The sequence below is a fragment of the Oncorhynchus masou genome, chromosome 8 (genome assembly GCF_036934945.1).
Source record: "Oncorhynchus masou masou isolate Uvic2021 chromosome 8, UVic_Omas_1.1, whole genome shotgun sequence".
In the NCBI taxonomy this organism is placed as follows: domain Eukaryota; kingdom Metazoa; phylum Chordata; class Actinopteri; order Salmoniformes; family Salmonidae; genus Oncorhynchus; species Oncorhynchus masou.
Window position 1 is genome coordinate 7,300,355 of NC_088219.1, and position 15,985 is coordinate 7,316,339.

The 15,985-nt window shown below is 46.3% G+C and overlaps 1 long non-coding RNA gene across 1 annotated transcript in view; it reads right to left on the reverse strand.

Annotated features, from left to right (window-relative positions):
* Nucleotides 1–15,848, reverse strand: part of LOC135543840 (uncharacterized) — an 18,165-nt gene extending 2,317 nt beyond the window's left edge. Inside the window, exons 1-2 of the long non-coding RNA XR_010456251.1 lie at nt 15,768–15,848; nt 9,644–9,763 (exon numbers count right to left, since the gene is read on the reverse strand). This is a non-coding gene — a long non-coding RNA (uncharacterized LOC135543840). The remainder of the gene's footprint in view (nt 1–9,643; nt 9,764–15,767) is intronic.
* Nucleotides 15,849–15,985: the final 137 nt, after the last annotated feature.

The following is a 15,985-nucleotide window of genomic DNA, read 5'->3' on the forward strand; positions in this document are numbered from 1 at the left end:
AGAGCAGACAGAGAGAGAGAGAGAGACAGGTAGAAGCCAAGAGAGCAGACAGAGGGAGAGAGAGAGAGAGCGAGAGGAGAGAAGCCAAGAGAGCAGACAGAGGAGAAAGAGAGAGAGACAGGTAGAAGCCAAGAGAGCAGACAGAGGAGAGAGAGAGACAGGTAGATAGAAGAAGAAGCCAAGAGAGCAGACAGAGGAGAGAGAGAGACAGGTAGAAGCCAAGAGAGCAGACAGAGTAGAGAGAGAGAGAGACAGGTAGAAGCCAAGAGAGCAGACAGAGAGAGAGAGAGACAGGTAGAAGCCAAGAGAGCAACAGAGAGAGAGAGAGAGAGAGAGAGAGAGAGGTAGAAGCCAAGAGAGCAGACAGAGGAGAGAGAGAGACAGGTAGAAGCCAAGAGAGCAGACAGAGTAGAGAGAGAGAGAGAGGTAGATGCCAAGAGAGCAGACAGATTAGAGAGAGAGAGACAGGTAGAAGCCAAGAGAGCAGACAGGGGAGAGAGACAGAGACAGGTAGAAACCAAGAGAGCAGACAGAGGAGAGAGAGAGAGAGAGAGACAGGTTGAAGCCAAGAGAGCAGACAGAGGAGAGAGAGAGACAGGAAGAAGCCAAGAGAGCAGACAGAGTAGAGAGAGAGAGACAGGTAGAAGCCAAGAGAGCAGACAGAGGAGAGAGAGAGACAGGTAGAAGCCAAGAGAGCAGACAGAGTAGAGAGAGAGAGAGAGGTAGATGCCAAGAGAGCAGACAGATTAGAGAGAGAGACAGGTAGAAGCCAAGAGAGCAGACAGGGAGAGAGACAGAGACAGGTAGAAACCAAGAGAGCAGACAGAGGAGAGAGAGAGAGAGAGACAGGTTGAAGCCAAGAGAGCAGACAGAGGAGAGAGAGAGACATGTAGAAGCCAAGAGAGCAGACAGAGAGAAAGAGAGAGAGACAGGTAGAAGCCAAGAGAGCAGACAGAGGAGAGAGAGAGAGACATGTAGAAGCCAAGAGAGCAGACAGAGAGAGAAAAGAGAGAGAAAGGTAGAAGCCAAGAGAGCAGACAGAGGAGAGAGAGAGACAGGTAGAAGACCAGAGAGCAGACAGAGGAGAGAGAGAGACAGGTAGAAGCCAAGAGAGCAGACAGAGGAGAGAGAGAGAGACAGGTAGAAGCCAAGAGAGCAGACAGAGTAGAGAGAGAGAGAGAGACAGGTAGAAGCCAAGAGAGCAGACAGAGGGAGAGAGAGAGAGAGACAGGTAGAAGCCAAGACAGCAGACAGAGGGAGAGAGAGAGAGACAGGTAGAAGCCAAGAGAGCAGACAGAGGAGAGAGAGAGACAGGTAGAAGCCAAGAGAGCAGACAGAGGAGAGAGAGAGAGAGAGAGAGAGAGAGAGAGACAGGTAGAAGCCAAGAGAGCAGACAGAGAGAGAGAAGAGAGAGAGAGACAGGAAGAAGCCAAGAGAGCAGACAGAGGAGAGAGAGAGAGAGACAGGTAGAAGCCAAGAGAGCAGACAGAGGAGAGAGAGAGACAGGTAGAAGCCAAGAGAGCAGACAGAGGAGAGAGAAAGGAGAGAGAGAGACAGGTAGAAGCCAAGAGAGCAGACAGAGGAGAGAGAGAGAGAGAGAGACAGGAAGAAGCCAAGAGAGCAGACAGAGTAGAGAGAGAGAGAGACAGGTAGAAGCCAAGAGAGCAGACAGAGGAGAGAGAGAGAGAGGTAGAAGCCAAGAGAGCAGACAGAGGAGAGAGATGAGAGAGACAGGTAGAATCCAAGAGTGCAGACAGAGGAGAAAGAGAGAGAGACAGGTAGAAGCCAAGAGAGCAGACAGAGGAGAAAGAGAGAGAGAGAGGTAGATGCCAAGAGAGCAGACAGATTAGAGAGAGAGAGACAGGTAGAAGCCAAGAGAGCACACAGGGGAGAGAGACAGAGACAGGTAGAAACCAAGAGAGCAGACAGAGGAGAGAGAGAGAGAGAGAGACAGGTTGAAGCCAAGAGAGCAGACAGAGGAGAGAGAGAGAGACATGTAGAAGCCAAGAGAGCAGACAGAGTAGAGAGAGAGAGACAGGTAGAAGCCAAGAGAGCAGACACTGGAGAGAGAGAGACAGGAAGAAGCCAAGAGAGCAGACAGTTTAGAGAGAGAGAGAGAGACAGGTAGAAGCCAAGAGAGCAGACAGAGGAAGAGAGAGAGAGACAGGAAGAAGCCAAGAGGGCAGACAGAGAGAGAGAGACAGGAAGAAGCCAAGAGAGCAGACAGAGAGAGAGATGTTGAAGCCAAGAGAGCAGACAGAATAGAGAGAGAGAGGCAAGGTAGAAGCCAAGAGAGCAGACAGAGGAGAGAGAGAGAGACAGGAAGAAGCCAGGAGAGCAGACAGAGGAGAGAGAGAGAGACATGTAGAAGCCAAGAGAGCAGACAGAGTAGAGAGAGAAAGAGAGAGAAAGGTAGAAGCCAAGAGAGCAGACAGAGGAGAGAGAGAGACAGGTAGAAGACAAGAGAGCAGACAGAGGAGAGAGAGAGACAGGTAGAAGCCAAGAGAGCAGAAGAGAGAGAGAGACAGGTAGAAGCCAAGAGAGCAGACTTAACAGAGTAAAGATTTGAGAGACAGGTAGAAGCCAAGAGAGCAGACAGAGGAGAGACATAAAGAGAGAGACAGAGACAGAGACAGATGTGTGACTAACAGAAAGAGAATAATGTGAGAGAGACAGAGAGACAGAAGAGACAGAGACAGAAAGTAGAGAGAGAGAGAGAGAGAGAGAGCCACCAGCTGACAGAGAGAGACAGAGACAGAGAGAGAGTGAGATGAGAGTGAGAGAAAGGGAGGGAAGGAAGGAAGGAAGGAAGGATAGAGAAAAAGCCAGGATTAAGCCATTGAGGGGACACAATAGAAGGACAGAAAAAAAGAGGAGAGAGACAGGTAGAAGCCAAGAGAGCAGACAGAGTAGTGAGAGAGAGAGACAGGTAGAGAGAGAGAGAGACAGAGGAGAGAGAGAGAGAGAGACAGGTAGAAGCCAAGAGAGCAGACAGAGTAGTGTGAGAGAGAGAGACAGGTAGAAGCCAAGAGAGCAGACAGAGGAGAGTCAGAGGAGAGAGACAGGTAGAAGCCAAGAGAGCAGACAGAGGGAGAGAGAGAGAGCGACATGAGAGAGAGAGGTAGAAGCCAAGAGAGCAGACAGAGGAGAAAGAGAGAGAGACAGGTAGAAGCCAAGAGAGCAGACAGAGGAGAGAGAGAGACAGGTAGATAGAAGAAGAAGCCAAGAGAGCAGACAGAGGAGAGAGAGAGACAGGTAGAAGCCAAGAGAGCAGACAGAGTAGTGAGAGAGAGAGACAGGTAGAAGCCAAGAGAGCAGACAGAGGAGAGAGAGAGACAGGTAGAAGCCAAGAGAGCAACAGAGAGAGAGAGAGAGAGAGACCTGGTGAGAGAGGTAGAAGCCAAGAGAGCAGACAGAGGAGAGAAGAGACAGGTAGAAGCCAAGAGAGCAGACAGAGTAGAGAGAGAGAGAGAGGTAGATGCCAAGAGAGCAGACAGATTGAGAGACAGGTAGAAGCCAAGAGAGCAGACAGGGGAGAGAGACAGAGACAGGTAGAAACCAAGAGAGCAGACAGAGGGAGAGAGAGAGAGAGAGACAGGTTGAAGCCAAGAGAGCAGACAGAGGAGAGAGAGAGACATGTAGAAGCCAAGAGAGCAGACAGAGTAGAGAGAGAGAGACAGGTAGAAGCCAAGAGAGCAGACAGAGGAGAGAGAGAGACAAGTAGAAGCCAAGAGAGCAGACAGAGTAGAGAGAGAGAGAGAGGTAGATGCCAAGAGAGCAGACAGATTAGAGAGAGAGAGACAGGTAGAAGCCAAGAGAGCAGACAGGGAGAGAGACAGAGACAGGTAGAAACCAAGAGAGCAGACAGAGGAGAGAGAGAGAGAGAGAGACAGGTTGAAGCCAAGAGAGCAGACAGAGAGAGAGAGAGACATGTAGAAGCCAAGAGAGCAGACAGAGTCAGAGAGAGAGACAGGTAGAAGCCAAGAGAGCAGACAGAGGAGAGAGAGAGAGACATGTAGAAGCCAAGAGAGCAGACAGAGTAGAGAGAGAAAGAGAGAGAAAGGTAGAAGCCAAGAGAGCAGACAGAGGAGAGAGAGACAGGTAGAAGACCAGAGAGCAGACAGAGGAGAGAGAGAGACAGGTAGAAGCCAAGAGAGCAGACAGAGGAGAGAGAGAGAGACAGGTAGAAGCCAAGAGAGCAGACAGAGTAGAGAGAGAGAGAGACAGGTAGAAGCCAAGAGAGCAGACAGAGGAGAGAGAGAGAGAGAGACAGGTAGAAGCCAAGACAGCAGACAGAGGAGAGAGAGAGAGAGACAGGTAGAATCCAAGAGACCAGACAGAGGAGAGAGAGAGACAGGTAGAAGCCAAGAGAGCAGACAGGGAGAGAGAGAGAGAGAGAGAGAGAGAGAGAGAGAGAGAGACAGGTAGAAGCCAAGAGAGCAGACAGAGGCGAGAGAGAGAGAGAGAGAGAGACAGGAAGAAGCCAAGAGAGCAGACAGAGTAGAGAGAGAGACAGGTAGAAGCCAAGAGAGCAGACATGGAGAGAGAGACAGGTAGAAGCCAAGAGAGCAGACAGAGGAGAGAGTGAGAGGAGAGAGAGAGACAGGTAGAAGCCAAGAGAGCAGACAGAGGCGAGAGAGAGAGAGAGACAGGAAGAAGCCAAGAGAGCAGACAGAGTAGAGAGAGAGAGACAGGTAGAAGCCAAGAGAGCAGACAGAGGAGAGAGAGAGAGAGGTAGAAGCCAAGAGAGCAGACAGAGGAGAGAGAGAGAGAGACAGGTAGAATCCAAGAGTGCAGACAGAGGAGAAAGAGAGAGAGACAGGTAGAAGCCAAGAGAGCAGACAGAGGAGAAAGAGAGAGAGAGAGGTAGATGCCAAGAGAGCAGACAGAGGAGAAAGAGAGAGAGAGACAGGTAGAAGCCAAGAGAGCAGACAGAGGAGAGAGAGAGAGACAGGAAGAAGCCAGGAGAGCAGACAGAGGAGAGAGAGAGAGACATGTAGAAGCCAAGAGAGCAGACAGAGTAGAGAGAGAAAGAGAGAGAAAGGTAGAAGCCAAGAGAGCAGACAGAGGAGAGAGAGAGACAGGTAGAAGACCAGAGAGCAGACAGAGGAGAGAGAGAGACAGGTAGAAGCCAAGAGAGCAGACAGAGGAGAGAGAGAGACAGGTAGAAGCCAAGAGAGCAGACAGAGGAGAGAGAGAGAGACAGGTAGAAGCCAAGAGAGCAGACAGAGAGAGAGAGAGAGACAGGTAGAAGCCAAGACAGCAGACAGAGGAGAGAGAGAGAGAGACAGGTAGAAGCCAAGAGAGCAGACAGAGGAGAGAGAGAGACAGGTAGAAGCCAAGAGAGCAGACATTTTTAAGAGAGAGACTGAGAGAGAGTTGAGAGAGAGAGAGAGAGAGACAGGTAGAAGCCAAGAGAGCAGACAGAGGCGAGAGAGAGAGAGAGAGAGAGAGACAGGAAGAAGCCAAGAGAGCAGACAGAGTAGAGATGAGAGAGACAGGTAGAAGCCAAGAGAGCAGACAGAGGAGAGAGAGAGACAGGTAGAAGCCAAGAGAGCAGACAAGGAGTGGAGAGAGAGAGAGAGAGACAGACAGGTAGAAGCCAAGAGAGCAGACAGAGGCGAGAGAGAGAGAGAAGAGAGACAGGAAGAAGCCAAGAGAGCAGACAGAGTAGAGAGAGAGAGAGACAGGTAGAAGCCAAGAGAGCAGACAGAGGAGAGAGAGAGAGAGAGGTAGAAGCCAAGAGAGCAGACAGAGGAGAGAGAGAGAGAGAGAGAGACAGGTAGAATCCAAGAGTGCAGACAGAGGAGAAAGAGAGAGAGACAGGTAGAAGCCAAGAGAGCAGACAGAGGAGAAAGAGAGAGAGAGAGGTAGAAGCCAAGAGAGCAGACAGAGGAGAAAGAGAGAGAGACAGGTAGAAGCCAAGAGAGCAGACAGAGGAGAAAGAGAGAGAGAGAGGTAGAAGCCAAGAGAGCAGACAGAGGAGAAAGAGAGAGAGACAGGTAGAAGCCAAGAGAGCAGACAGAGGAGAAAGAGAGAGAGAGAGGTAGAAGCCAAGAGAGCAGACAGAGGAGAGAGAGAGAGACAGGTAGAAGCCAAGAGTTCCAGCAGACAGAAGGAAAAGAGAGAGACAGGTAGAAGCCAAGAGAGCAGACAGAAGAGAATGAGAGAGAGACAGGTAGAAGCCAAGAGAGCAGACAAAAGAGAGAGAGAGAGAGAGATGTAGAAGCCAAGAGAGCAGACAGAATAGAGAGAGAGAGGCAAGGTAGAAGCCAAGAGAGCAGACAGAGGAGAGAGATGAGAATATCAAAGTATTAGACGAGATGAGGTATTACTCCCCTGTGTGTGGTTGTGTTTTTTATGTCCTTTCAATTAGCACGGCATTGCTCCCATAGTTGGCTCAGCCTTTGTTCTAAAATGTCTGAAATATGTATGGCCTCCTGTCTCGCATACATTACTGGATATCCTGTGGCAGCCTTTATCAAACCTCTCCTTTATCAAACCTCTCCTTAGGGACCGACAGCCGTTCCGTGGAACTTGAACTATTCCAGAACTAGCACACCTGATTCAAACATGTCAACTAATCGTCAAGAGATTGACGTGTAGAATCAAGTGTGCTAGTCCACTGGCCTGACGACTCACACTAAATCCTTCTGCTGCTCTGTCGTTTGCGACTTACTTTCGTCAGAGACTGACATATTTGAAGTCGTTTGTGGTGACGAGGGGCATGAGGAGTGTCGTACCAAACAAAGTCATCAGCGATTGGATCGTCTCTAACCAATCAGTGTATCAAAGCCACTGAACCCAACCCATCGGTTTCTGGACCAGACGGCCCTGAAAGTGTTCGCTGAAGGGTCGGAGAGGTACTCAGATCCAGACTCAGTGTGGAGAGAAACTAACGTCCGTGGGCGTGGAGTAGCATATTGCCAGAGCAAGGATTCTGGGTAGCCAGGCAACTAAACTCAGCAAAAAATGAAATGTCCTCTCACCGTCAACTGCGTTTATTTTCAGCACTCTTAACATGTGTAAATATTTGTATGAACATAACAAGATTCAACAACTGAGACATAAACTGAACAAGTTCCACAGATGTGTGACTAACATAAATTGAATAATGTGTCCCGTCAAAATCAAAATCAAAAGTAACAGTCAGTATCTGGTGTGGCCACCAGCTGCATTAAGTACTGCAGTGCATCTCCTCCTTATGGACTGCACCCAATTTGCCAGTTCTTGCTGTGACATGTTACCCCACATGTTACCCCACTCTTCCACCAAGGCACATGCAAGTTCCCGGACATTTCTGGGGGGAATGGCCCTAGCCCTCACCCTCCGATCCAACAGGTCCCAGACGTGCTCAATGGGATTGAGATCCGGGCTCTTCGCTGGCCATGGCAGAACACTGACATTCCTGTCGTGCAGGAAATCACGCACAGAACGAAGCAGTATGGCTGGTGGCATTGTCATGCTGGAGGGTCATGTCAGGATGAGCCTGCAGGAAGGGTACCACATGAGGGAGGAGGATGTCTTCCCTGTAACGCACAGCGTTGAGATTGCCTGCAATGACAACAACCTCCGTCCGATGATGCTGTGACACACCGCCCCAGACCAGGACGGACCCTCCACCTCCAAATCTATCCTGCTCCAGAGTACAGGCCTCGGTGTAACGCTCATTCCTTAGACGATAAACGCAAATCTGACCATCACACCTGGTGAAACAAAACCGTGACTCGTCAGTGAAGAGCATTTTTTGCCAGTCCTGTCTGGTCCTGCGATGGTGGGTTTGTGCCCATAGGCGACGTTGCTGCAGGTGATGGCTGGTGAGGAGCTGCCATACAACAGGCCTACAATCTCTCAGTCCAACCTCTCTCAGCCTATTGCGGACAGTCTGAGCACTGATGGAGGGATTGTGTGTTCCTGGTGTAACTCGGGTAGTTGTTGTTGCCATCCTGTACCTGTCCCGCAGGTGTAATGTTTGGAGGTACCGATCCTGTGTTATACGTGGTATGCCACTGCGAGGACGAACAGCTGTCCATCCTGTCTCCCTGTAGCGCTGTCTTAGGCGTCTCACAGTACGGACATTACAATTTATTGCCCTGGCCACATCTGCAGTCCTCATGCCTCCTTACAGCATGCCTAAGGTACTTTCACGTAGATGAGCAGGGACCCTGGACATATTTCTTTTGGTGTTTTTCAGAGTCAGTAGAAAGGCCTCTTTAGTGTCCTAAGTTTTCATAACTGTGACCTTAATTGCCTACGGTCTGTAAGCTGTTAGTGTCTTAATGACCGTTCCACAGGTACATGTTCATTAATTGTTTATGGTTCATTGAACAAGCATGGGAAACCGTGTTTAAACCCTTTACAATGAAGATCTTTTAAGGTATTTGGATTTTTATGAATTATCTTTGAAAGACAGGGTCCTGAAAAAGGGACGATTCTGTTGTTGCTGAGTTTATTTCAGGGCTACAGCTAAACAGTGACACGTATGAGAGGTTTGAAAAAGGCAGTCCTATGGCTCAGGTGAGCTTACACTGTTTAGCAAGTTACCCCTTTTTGGTCAAATTAAATACATTTAATGAAGTAAATTTGTCACCAGATCCATAAGCATTTGTCCTTTCTCCTTTTTAACATGGACAGCATTGACTCAAGCCTTCACAAAGGCACGACACACACAAACACGGCCTGGAATTAGAGCAGGCTGGGATATCAGGGAGCAACATGGAATCAGCATCTTCAACCACTTCCCTTGTCTTCCAGGATTAGTGACAACAGCCGGCCTATGTGTGTGTGAGTGTACGTGCGTACGGATTAGTGACAACAGCCGGCCGAAGCCAACGCTCTTATCTCCATGCTTCAGTCGTTCCATCCTTGCATAGACAAACACACATTCATCCAGTGGCCCACAGGACCAGCTAAGCCTCGAAAGGAATCATGGGAATTACCGAGCAGCCCCTAAGGATGGAATGCTCGGCTGTGATTGGTCAAGCATGGTTATGACATATCCTCTCCCTAGACTCTTGCCTTTGGGTTCTTCTTAAAAGAGAAAACCAGAGACAGACCTCAACTATTCAACTCAACCTTCCCTGCCTGAACAAATTGAGTCAGACTCTAGCATCATTACTGAGAAAAATGTGATAAGTGATGTTTTTAATCAGCATTATGTCTAGGAAAGCTTTTATTGAATGAAATTCAAGTTTAATTGACCCTGGTCAGCCAGTCAACTGCTCTTCCCTCTCTACTCTTCCCTCTCTCAGACTCTAGTTGCCCTAATGGAAGATCAGTGAATCTTTTGATTTGATTTTTAATCAACACTGTTGTAGTTGTGATGGGCTAGATGTCTTGCTCGAGGCCTCTATTCAGTCTGTGAAGCTGAAACGTTACAGATTCCACAATAGAAATGTAAAGGTGATTTCCCATTGAGCTGACGCACTGTATGCAGTGTTTCACTGTGAATACAATCTCTGCTAAAGTGGGAACATTTCCTTGAAATCTCAATCATGCTGTAAAGCTGAACTGTCACAATACACAATACGGACTGAATAGAGCCCTAAGATTAATGTAAAAAAAAAATATCCACTAGGCAAATTTACCCAAACCTTTCTTACTACAGCTTGCTGCTCCCATGATAGCAGAAATAATGTTTTACCTGGCGGTGGTTTCTGGTTCCATCCCCAGGGTCTGGAAGGAGGCCCATATCCTCCCCCTGGTTCCATCCCCAGGGTCTGTAAGGAGGCCCATATCCTCCCCCTGGTTCCATCCCCAGGGTCTGGAAGGAGGCCCAATAATCTTCATTGAGTATTTACCAAGTATTCTAAGATTTTAACTAGGAAATGTATTGTAAATTATCATCAGTCAGGTTTCAGACCTGGTCATAACACCATCTCTGCTGCTTTTATGGTTTTAAATGATGTTCATAAATTTGTATGCATAAGAGAGAGAAACACTGTGCGGCCCTTTTTAATTGACTTGCCTAAAGCCTTCTACACTGTGGATCACACATTACTCATTCAGAGGCTTTCATCAATTGGTCTGAACCAGGCTGTTGTAGCTGGTTGGAATGTCATTTAACTTTTTGGTGACGGGGCAGTATTTTCACGTCCGGAATTCAACTGCCTGCTACTCATCCCCAGAATATAAGATATGCATATTATCAGTAGATTTGGATAGAAAACACTCTGAAGTTTTTAAAACTGTTTGAATCATGTATGTGAGTATAACAGAACTTATGTAGCAAGCGAAACCCTGTGGACAAACCATTCAGATTCATTTTTTTGAGGTCACTCTCTTTTCAATGGAATTTCATTGGGAATCCAGATTTCTAAGGGACCTTCTTGCAGTTCCTATCGCTTCCACTAGATGTCAACAGTTTTTATAAATTGGTTGAGGTTTTTCCTTTGTGTAATGAAGGAACTAGGATCACTTGAAGTGTACTGTTAGATAGAGGCGCGTGACCATAAAGCTAGCTACAGTTTGTTTTCCTCCTGTATTGAACACAGATCATCCTGTCTTCAATTTTATTGATTATTTAAGTTAATAGCTAAAGTTGTATTATAAAAGTAGTTTGAAATGTTTTGGCAAAGTCTACAGGTAACTTTTGAGATATTTTGTAGTCACATTGCAGAACCAGTGTTTTTCTGGATCAATCGCACCAAATAAATGGACATTTTGGATATATATCGACGGAATTAATCGAACAAAATGACCATTTGTGATGTTTATGGGACATATTGGAGTGCCAACAAAAGAAGCTTGTCAAAGGTAAGGCATGAAACATACCTTTATTTCTGTGTTTTGTGTCGCGCCTGCAGCGTTGAAATATGCTTTTCTGTCTTTGTTTACTATCCTTTAGATAATAGCATTGTTTACTTTCGCCAAAAAAACTTTTTGAAATCTGAAATGTTGGCAGGATTCACAACAAGTGTAGCTTTAATTTGCTATCTTGCATGTGTGATTAAATGAACGTTTGATTGTTATAGTCATTTATTTGAATTTGGCGCTCTGCATTTTCCCTGGCTTTTGGCCAGGTGGGTCCCACATATCCCAGAGAGGTTAAAGGACAGATCACATTGTTTATTTACTGATGGTGTTAAATCAGGTTTTTCTGGACATAACAAAAGGTGTCCCACACGGATCCATTCTTGGTCCGGTTCTTTTTACTATTTACCTTAATTAACAATATTGGTTTGTAAAAAACAAATCTACTTCCACATGAATGCAGATGACACTGTTGTGTATGCTCAATCAATCAAATGATATTTGTCACATGCTTCGTAAACAACAGGTGTAGACTAACAGTGAAATGCTGACTGACGGGTCCTTTTCCAACAATGTAGAGTTAGAGATACATATTTTTTTAAATGAAAGTGACACGGGGAAGAACTACACAGTGAATAATGAATAAGAATAACAAGTAAAAAATAGCATTATATATACAGGAAGTATCAGGTAATAACATGGCTATGAACAGGAAGTACCAGGTAATAATATGGCTATATACCGGAAGTACCAGTACTGAGTCTATATGCAGGTGTACAAGGTAATAACATGGCTATATACAGAGAGTACCAGGTACTAATGTGGCTATATGCAGAAAGTACCAGTACTGAGTCTATATGCAGGTGTACAAGGTAATAACATGGCTATATACAGAGAGTATCAGGTAATAACATGGCTATATACAGAGAGTATCAGGTAATAATATGGCTATGAACAGGAAGTACCGGTACTGAGTCTATGTATAGGGGTGCAAGGTAATTGAGGTAACTATGCACATATAGGTAGGGGTAAAGTGACTAGGCAACAGGATAGATAACAGACAGTAGCAGCAGCATAAGTGGTGAGTGAGGAAACGTGCGAGTCCAGAGTGTAAGCTAAAACCATATCAGTGTCTGTCATCACCTCTCAATTAGCTTGTCTGCTTAAGTCAACCCACTGTGTTTCCTACATGTTGCCTTCCCAGTTGGAACACCGAACTTCCGTTAATTCCGAAAGCATCATTCCAATTCACATCAACGCATGCCGAACGCGGAGCGAGAAAGAGCTCGGTTTGTAGTTTTGAGCGTTTCTCAAAAGGTTTTTCCTTAAGAAAATCTTGAATTACTAGTTTACAGGTTTAATTTGGATCCCGTGACAAGGTTTGCTGGGACTGCTACTATCTTTCCCGGGATACTGTCAAACCCTAAAGTCTGAAGAGCTGCTAATTGGCCAAGCAGCTAGCCAAGCTAGCCAAGCTAGCCAGGTTTCCTTGACAGTTTGAATAAACCCTGCAATGTTGTTAGCCCTTGTGTCTGGGACCACGGATTGTCCCGGGCTTGTGGCTGTTTAAATCCCTGCTGTTTCCATAGGCCCTGCGAGCTGTGCTGGCTGGAATTGCGTGGTGTACCAGCGTTAGCCAACGTTGATACCAACATTTTGCCCAAAGATATTGAAGGTTGGAGTAAAGGAGAGGACAGTGTTTCGCTATTAAAGGTGAATGATCTTTTCAATCAACAAAAATATGTCTTCAAGCAATTGTTACAGCAACAGGAAAATTGCTTCAAGAGCTTTGTCCAAATACGGGTGGACTCAACTAACAAATGAATGGATGATCTGACCATAAAGGTCCAAGACCTTAAGAACAGTTTGCAGTATTCCCAGGGAGAGGTGGATGTCCTAAATCAAAAGCGTTCTCCCAGAACCTTGGCTGGTGCATAAAAACCTGCGAATTCAGACTAACAAAGGGGTGTAGTGGATTCACACACAAAAAAAAGATGTCTCATAAAGCTACTTTTATTATTCAATGTTTTAAATGTTTTACTGCATCAGGGATGGCGTACGCAGGCGTTTTCAGCTTCACAGCCTTCTTCGGGGTGTAGGTACAATTTTCTTTCATTCATAACAGGAGTTGTAAAGAACAACAGAAGAGGTGGATGTCCTTAAAGAGACTTGCAGCAAGACACAAAGACTACAAACTTTAAGTCCATGCAAGATCAGCACTGTGTGTGAATCATTACTACAGATGACTGGAAAAACAGACTATCTAGAGGGACAATGCAGGAGGAATAACATTGTTGTGGATGGATGACACCTGGATGGAGTCCACATGACACCTGGATGGAGTCCACATGACACCTGGATGGAGTCCACATGACACCTGGATGGAGTCCACATGACACCTGGATGGAGTCCACATGACACCTGGATGGAGTCATGACACCTGGATGGAATCCACATGACACCTGGATGGAGTCCTCATGACACCTGGATGGAATCCACATGACACCTGGATGGAGTCCACATGACACCTGGATGGAGTCCACATGACACCTGGATGGAGTCCACATGACACCTGGATGGAGTCCACATGACACCAGGATGGAGTCCACATGACACCTGGATGGAGTCCACATGACACCTGGATGGAGTCCACATGACACCTGGATGGAGTCCACATGACACCTGGATGGAGTCCACATGACACCTGGATGGAATCCACATGACACCTGGATGGAATCCACATGAAGCCACGCCCACAGGTCTGGAATACCTGTAACGAGGTGACAGGTGACAGACCCAGGCAGATAGTGGTCAGGTTCCTACGTTTCAAGGTCAAGATGGATGTTCTGGAGAACTTGAGAGGAACCAACAAATTCCTCAACGAGGACTTCTCTGGAGCTGTGCGCCAGAGGCGGAAAAAATGATCAGCTATGAAAGCTGCCAGAGAGCAGGGACATTACTTACATCAGAATGATTCATTGTCTACCCTCCGTTCCAAAAGCCTGGGAGGAGTGAGATAGCCTGAGAGCCTGGGAGGAGTGAGACACACACACACACACACACACACACACACACACACACACACACACACACACACACACACACACACACACACACACACACACACACACACACACACACAAACTGACACTCACAAGGGACTGTTTGACTGACTAATTTAGTGAAACAATGTTTTCCTCATCAATCAACACACTAAGCAAAAAAACAACCCATTCCACAGTTGATTCTACAAGGAACCCAGAAGGGTTCTACCTGGAACCATAAAGGGTTCTACTTAGAACCAAAAAGGGTTCTCATAGGGGGACGACAAAATAACTATTTGGGAACCCTTTTTTCTACGAGTGTGGTGTTTGCTATGTACTTGTATGTATTATGTATTTAATATAGATCTCCATTAGTTCCTGCCAAGACAGCAGCTACTCTTCCTGGGGTTTATTATGGATCCCCATTAGTTCCTGCCAAGGCAGCAGCTACTCTTCCTGGGGTTTATTATGGATTATAGATCTCCATTAGTTCCAGCCATTAGTTCCAGATCTCCTAAGACAGCAGCTACTCTTCCTGGGGTTTATTATGGATCCCCATTAGTTCCTGCCAAGACAGCAGCTACTCTTCCTGGGGTTTATTATGGATCCCCATTAGTTCCAGACAAGGCAGCAGCTACTCTTCCTGGGGTTTATTATGGATCCCCATTAGTTCCTTCCAAGGCAGCAGCTACTCTTCCTGGGGTTTATTATGGATCCCCATTAGTTCTTGCCAAGCCAAAGCAGCAGCTACTTTTCCTTCCTGCCAAAGCAGAAGGTTTATTATGGATCCCCATTAGTTCCTGTCAAGGCAGCAGCTACTCTTCCTGGGGTTTGTTATGGATCCCCATTAGTTCCTGCCAAGGGATACTCTTCCTGGGGTTTATTATGGATCCCCATTTGTTCCTGCCAAGGCAGCAGCTACTCTTCCTGGGGTTTGTTATGGATCCCCATTAGTTCCTGCCAAAGCAGCAGCTACTTTTCCTGGGGTTTATTATGGATCCCCATTAGTTCCTGCCAAAGCAGCAGCTACTTTTCCTGGGGTTTATTATGGATCCCCATTAGTTCCTGCCAAAGCAGAAGCTACTCTTCCTGGGGTTTATTATGGATTGTCATAGAGTTTAAATTGAAAATAGCATTCTCCTAGATACTCACTTGGTGAAAGCCACAGGTCTTTGAAATGAAACAACTCAACAACCATGTGTCTGTCACTAAAATATAAAGTCATTGGTGGTAACTCTACAATCCACTCGGAAATAAAACATTCTTACACTGAGAAAGTCAGCACTAAGCAAAGTGAGTCCAGTTTACTCTAAATCAGGTGTTATGTTTTATACAGTAGGAGTTATATATTACCCTACCATAGAGCTATGGAAATCTCACAGTGAAGTTCATTTGAACACTTTAAGAGTTGAACGGGGAACACTGCAACAGCGTTAAATCTTTACCACTTTCAAAACTGTTATTTTAACACCAGTTCAGTGGGACTCATACGTTCACTGAAAATATGTTCAGAGTTAAATGTACACCATTGATTTTTCTGCGAGGGGGCAAGCAGAAGTGTGTGTGTGTACACGTGGTCGTGTGTTATTTGTGTGCTTTCAATAGGCATGGCCATGCTCTCTGCAGTTGGCTTACTCTTTGTTATATGGTGTATCAAATATGCAAAGCCTCGTATACTGTATATTACCACCCTATATATCACCGGTGGTTTGGAATGGGATGTCCTCGGGCTTTTTAAAACCTCTCCTCAGGGACACCCTGCTGTTCCACGTATTTAATCTATTCCAGAACCAGCACCCCTTATTCAACTTGTCAAATCATCATCACGCCCTTAACTAGGAGAATCAGGTATGCCAGTTCAGGACGACAACAAAATTGGGGGGGGGGGCTGAGGAGAGGTTTGAAAAAAATATCAAATCAGCTTCTATAGTTTTGTAAGCACACCCTTAACCTAGATCTGTAGTTACGTACCTGGAGCAGAGAGGCATCAGGGAAGGACTGAGTAGAGTCAGGTGTCAGATGTAGAGGAGGAAGGAACACTGACAGAACGCGGCCTGTTGTGACTTTATTGGTTAATCATAACACACACCCACTGGCAAGATTGCAAGCAAGGACATCCTTTTGTGGGCAGGACATAGTAACAGGCAGGGTGATGTTACTTCCTGTTCTCTCTGTCCTTCCCTTTACAG